This window comes from Chrysochloris asiatica, unplaced genomic scaffold, assembly GCF_000296735.1.
Source record: "Chrysochloris asiatica unplaced genomic scaffold, ChrAsi1.0 scaffold00140, whole genome shotgun sequence".
NCBI classification, from domain to species: Eukaryota; Metazoa; Chordata; class Mammalia; order Afrosoricida; family Chrysochloridae; genus Chrysochloris; species Chrysochloris asiatica.
The window spans coordinates 4,800,352-4,806,599 of NW_006408658.1; positions in this window are offsets into that span (position 1 = coordinate 4,800,352).

A 6,248-nucleotide genomic window follows, 5' to 3' on the forward strand; every position below is an offset into this window, starting at 1 on the left:
TTATGGTGGAATTGTTTGCAGAGCTGTTATCAGAATCAGTGGTAATTTAAGAAGTGCAAAAACTGACCCTGCATTCTTGCTGTTGTTAGGTGCCATCAGGTAGATTCTGACTCATAGAAACTGTGTACGGGATTCCCGAGGAGAATATTATGGATTTCAATGCCAACCTTGTGGTTTACAGGCCAGTGTTTATCCTACAACACTACATAAGTAGTCTACATAAGTAGTCCTCCTTCATTCATAGCCAACTTTAATATGCCTACCACTTAAGTCAGACATTTTTGTCAAATTTTAATGGGGAAAGAGAGACCCTCCCCCCCAATAGAAATTCCAAAATTCTCATGAACCTATCAGAGTCATGGTGTGGCACTGTAGAATAAGCACTCTATCCCAAGGTCAGTTTGAATGACAAACAGTTCAAATTCACCAGCCACTCCTTGAAAACCCTATATAGGGTGAGTTGGAATCAACTTGACAGCATGTATCAACAAAGAACCTATCAGGTACAGCATTTGTGTGTGTGCGTCTTGCCGCTGCAGACAATTTTACCATAATAAGGCAACATATATCATTAGATTTGTGGAACTAACTTAGTACTTAATGAATAGGAGAGACATTCCCTTCTACCCCTTGTACTTACTGATCTCTGGTGGTATAACCTGGTGCACTAGTGTATTTTAAGCTAAGAAGTCATCTGAAAATCGAACAAATCCATGAAAATCTCTAAAATATTTCCCATGAAATATCTGCAACTGAAAAGTAAATAAGTATTGCCAGTTTGTTTTAGAAAAGGCAATTGTTAAGTGCCATAGAGTTAGTTCTGAGTCTTCGTGACATGCATAGGGTTTGACCAGCCAACCTTGTGGTTAGCAGTTCAGTGCTGATCTTATAACACCACACCAGGACTTTCACAGCACAACTTGATTAATGGCTAAGAATTTAGCTGATAACTGAGTCAGTAGTTTAATTCACCAGCCACTTTGTGGGAGAAAAGATCAGGTGATCTGCTCCCATAAAAATTACAACTTTGAAAAACTTATGGGGCAATTCTTGTCTCTCCTATAGGGTCACTATGTATCAGAATTGATTTAATGGCATACACAACAACAATGTTCTCTGAGGACATCAGATAATATTGAGTTGCATTCATAAAACCTGACATACAGGATGAGAGTCAAACAGAAAATGGTAAAGAAAATACGTGAAATGTTTCAACATTGTAATAATCAAGAACACAGTTTCTTAAACAGTGTATTGGTCATGGAATATTGCATCTCCACAAAGAAGAGCTTGTGCTTGCTATTGATTTGTTCCCTAAACTACCACATTGTTGTTAAGTGCCATCGAATTGGTTCCAACTCATAGTGAACCTGTACAGGGTTTCTAAGAAGAAAAAGGACGATTGAGTACTTATTCTTTAGTAGCACACCAGGATTCCATAAGGCCTCTCTAAACCATCATTACAGAGTTTCCTGGAAACAAAAGTAACTTTACGTTGAAAGTTAAATACTTTATGTTAAAAGTTGCATAGTTTGATTCAGATATATTATATTTAGTTTTTAAATGCCTTGGTGGCACTGTAGGATAAGCAATGTACTGCTAACCACAAGGGCAGTAGTTCAGACCAACCAGTGCTCTGTGGGAAAAAGATGACACTGTCTGCTCCCATAAAATTTATAGCCTTGAAAACACTATATAGTGTAATTATCACTACACATTGACTGAATGGCTACGGGTTTGGTTTTTGTTTGTTTGTTTTTCTTTTGGGTTTGTTGAAGGTGAAACCTATCATTATAAATGATTAAAATTAAATTATTTGTTAATGATAGTGTTTGCAATATGGAGAATAAAAGTATTATAAAGAAGATACATATATTTTCTGGGAAATAAAGGTTATCACCTTCAGAAATGTAACTCCTTACACAAAATTGTTCAGGAGGAACTCAATGAATATATGTTGAATTTCATTGAATTGTTGTCTTTATTTGTGAAGCAATACTTTTGCATTATATCTCTTCTTAAGATTTCCTTCTGTCTGTTTTAGGACCTTTTTAACAGTGCATATCAGAATTTCTTCTGTTCATTAAAGTCTATTTACCATCTCCCACCCAGACTACTTTTACAATATTTTTGTAACTCTGATGGTTTCTTCCTCTTTTCTTACTTTGCCTCCTAATGGACAATGCTCTACCATCTCTCATTAGTTTTTCAAGGCATTAGATTTTATTTATCATACCCAGTGAATACGCTACATTAGATGATGAGATGATAGGAATCTTCCTAAAACTTAGAAAAAAGAATGTGCCGGACTAATGAAATTTTCAGAATGGCAAAACAAAGTTTTATGAATTACTTTTTCTGCTGTTTTTCTTTGTGCCTTATACACTTTGTCCTATCAGTTAATCTTCATGTTAAAAATGGATCTCTTGAAATCTTCCTGTCTTTGCTTAGAATACTTTTCTTAGAATTATATTCCTTATTTTACTTAATAACTTTATTTTCATTTAAGACATAGGTTATGTATCAAACATCTAAAATGTGCTGACAGTTTGATTCTGAAGAGAGTTGAATGAAATAGGTACTGCCCTTGCCTGACCAAGCTTGCACTGTAGTGGAGGCAAAAAATTTTCATCAAGTTATATCAAATGCACAATTACACTTGGTATTAAGTGATCCAAAGGAGAAATATGTTGTTGTTAAATGCCACAAAGTAGGTTCTGACTCATAGCTACCCTGTATAAGGTGTCTAAGGAGCAGTTGGTGGGTTTGAACCACCAAACTTGTACTTGTGGTTAGGAGTCCAGTGCTTATCTTACAGTGCCATAGGTTTCTCTAAAGACCATAGAAAAATCTGTACATTTGCATTACGGTGTTGGTGAAAAATATTGAAAGTACCATGGATTTTACATGTTGTTGTTAAATTCCATTGAGTCGGTACCCACTCATAGCAAGCTTATATACAACAGAAGCAAACACTGTCTGGTCCTGGGTCAACTTCACAATTGTTGCCACAGTTGAGCCCTTTTATGATGCTGCCATTTTGCAAATCCATCTCCCTGGGGGTCTTCCTCTTTTTCTCTGGCCCTCCACCTTACCAAACATGATATCCTTTTCCAGAGGCTTGTCCCTCCTGACAATATGTCCGAAGTATAAGAGACAAAGTTTGGCCATCCTGGCCTCCGAGGAGCACTCTGGCTGCACTTCTTCCAACACAGATCGGTTGGTTCTTTTGGCAGCCATTAGTAATTTCAATATTCTCCTCCAACACCATAAGCATCAATTCTTCTATGGTCTTCCTCATTCACTCGCCAGCTTTCACATGCATGTGAAGTTATTGAAAATACCATAGCTTGGGTCAGGCACTCCTTAACCCTCAAGCTGACATCTGTACTCTTCAGCACTTTAAAAAGGTCTTGTGCAAAAGATTTGTCTATTGCAGTACATCGTTTGATTTCTTGAGTGCTGCTTCCATGAGTGTTGATAGTTGATCCAGAAGAATGAAGTCCTTGACAACTTCAATCTTTTTTCCATTGATAAGAATGTTTTTTATTAGCCCAGTGGTTAGGATTTTCGTTTTCTTTACATTGAGCTGAAATCCATACTAAAGGCTTTGCTCTTTGATCTTCATCAGTAAATACTTTAACATAAGAACAACCAAATGTCTTGGAAGAAGTACAGCCAGAATGATCATTAGAAGTGCTGCTTGTGAGATGTCATCTCCCGTACTTTGGATATGTTATCAGGAAGGACCCGTTCCTGGAGGACATTATGCTTAGAAAATTTGAGGCTCAGTGAAAAAGAGCAAAACCACCAATTGAGGATTCATATAATAGCAGCAACAATGGGCTCAGATGTAACAACAATCATGATGACGGTATAGCGCAAGGCAATGTTTCCTTCTGTTGTACATAGGGGTCTCTACCAGTCAGAACTAACTTAACTGCACTTAACAACAGCATGAAAACACATGGTGAAGGCTTTTGATCTGGTCCAAGGGGATCAAAGAAAGCTTCCTTACAAATGATAATTATTTGAGTGATAAATGAGAGTGAAGTTGCTGAAGAAAGGAATAGTTGTCAGAAAATGAGAAAGTGACACTACAGGCAAAGAAAGCAGAGTATGTGAACATGTGAATACCTTAAGACAGAATGGAGTGCTATACATTAGAAGAACTGAAGGAATTCCACTCCATGAGCTAGAACACAGAGAGTAAAGAAGGAATTGGCTTGAGGTAAACCTGGTACATTAGGCAGAGAGAATAGGGTGGGTTCTGTTAAGGATTCTGGATTTTATGCTAAGAGCACGAAGAAGATTTTGAAAGTTTTAAACAGAAGAAATTGGGGTTGAGGCAAAGAAGGAAAGGAAGGAATTGAAAGTGCCTTGGGCTGCCAAAAGAACCAATAGATCCATTTTGGAAGAAGTGCAGCTAGAGTGCTCCTTGGAGGCCAAGATGGCCAAACTTCGTCTCTCATACTTCAGACATATTGTCAGGAGGGACCAGTCACTGGAGAAGGATATCATGTTTGGTAAGGTGGAGGGTTAGAGAAAAAGAGGAAGACCCCCAACGAAATGGATTGGTCAAGTGACAGCATTGATGTACTCAAGCGTTGCAACAGTAGTGAGGTTGGCCCATGATCGGGCAGTGTTTCATTCTGCTGTGCATAAGGTCGCTATGAGTCAGTAATGATTCAATGGCGCCTAACAACAACAACAATATTGGGATGTTATAAAATATTTTAAAGAAAATTTGATAATAATTTTACCCAGAATGGCAGTTATGGTGAAAATAAGTAGATAGATTTGAGTATTGTAATATACTTTTGGCAATGAGACACAATTTAAGACAAGCTTTGATAGAATTACAAGTTGACTGACTATTGTACATCCTTAGCTATATCATTCTAGGCCTAGGGACCAAAGAACCTAGAATTGTACTTCAATGTAAAGAAAACTAAAGTCCTCAAAACTGGACCAGTAATGATAATTAGAGAAAATATTGAAATTGTCAAAAACTTCATTTTTATTGGATCTACAATCAATGCTCATGGAGGCAACATCAAAAAATCAAATGATGCATACATAGTACATTAGGAAAACCTGCTATTAAAGTCCTCTTAAAGTACTGAAGAGCAAAGAGATAGTTTGAGAAGTAAAGTATGGCTGCCCCAAGCCATGTTATTTTCAACCCCTCATATGAACAAAACATAAACATGAGCATAGAAGAATCAATTGATATCTTTGAATTATGGTGTTGGAGAAGAGTATTAAAATTATCATGGACTGCCAGACAACAGATCTGTGTTGGAATAAGTACAGCCAAAATACTTGTTAGGGGAAAGGATAGCAAAAGTGATATCAGGAGAAACCAGTGGTTGGAGAAGGACATCATGCTATGTGAAGTTTAGGGTCAGAAAAAGGAGGAAGACCACTAATGAGATGGATTGACACAGTGGCAGCAGCAATGGACTCAAGCACAAAATAATTGTGAGGATGGCTCAAAACAGAACAACGTTTCATTCTGTTGTTCATAGGGTCTCTATGATTCAGAACCAACTCAGTGACACTTAACAACAACTACAGAGGCTTGGTGTGACATTGTAAGATAAGCCCTGGAGTGATAACCCACCAGCTGGTATCAGAAACACTATACAGGCTTTCTATGAGCCATAACATACTTGATGGCACACAACAGCAACAGAATCTAGACTGTAGGATGGATGAAAACTAAGAGTGTGTATACATTCATTCATACAAAGATAATTGAGGTCTGGTAGCATGGCAGCTCCATATGATAAGCAGTGGACTGTGAAACACAAAGTCTGCAGTTCAAGCCACCAGCCATTCAATGGGAGAAACATGAGGATTTCTGCTCCTGTGAAAATTTCAAGTCTTGGAAACCCTATACAGTGTCACTATGACTTGGAATTGACTTGATGGCACATAATAATAATAACAAAAGACAATTTTTCAGGTACTGGGAAAATAATAGTGAACTATCACAGAGCCCCAGTCGCTGTCTTTGAGATATATGTGTATTGTACCACTTCTCTGAAAAATTTGTTGTTGTTGTTAGGTGTCATCAAGTCATTATCGATTCATAACAATCTTATGCCCAGCAGAACGAAACACTGCCTGATCCTTGGCCAACCTCACTACTGTTGCCATGCTCAAGTCCATTGATGCTGCCACTTGGCCAATCCATCTTGTTGGGAGTCTTCCTCTTTTTCTCTGACCCTCCACCTTACCAA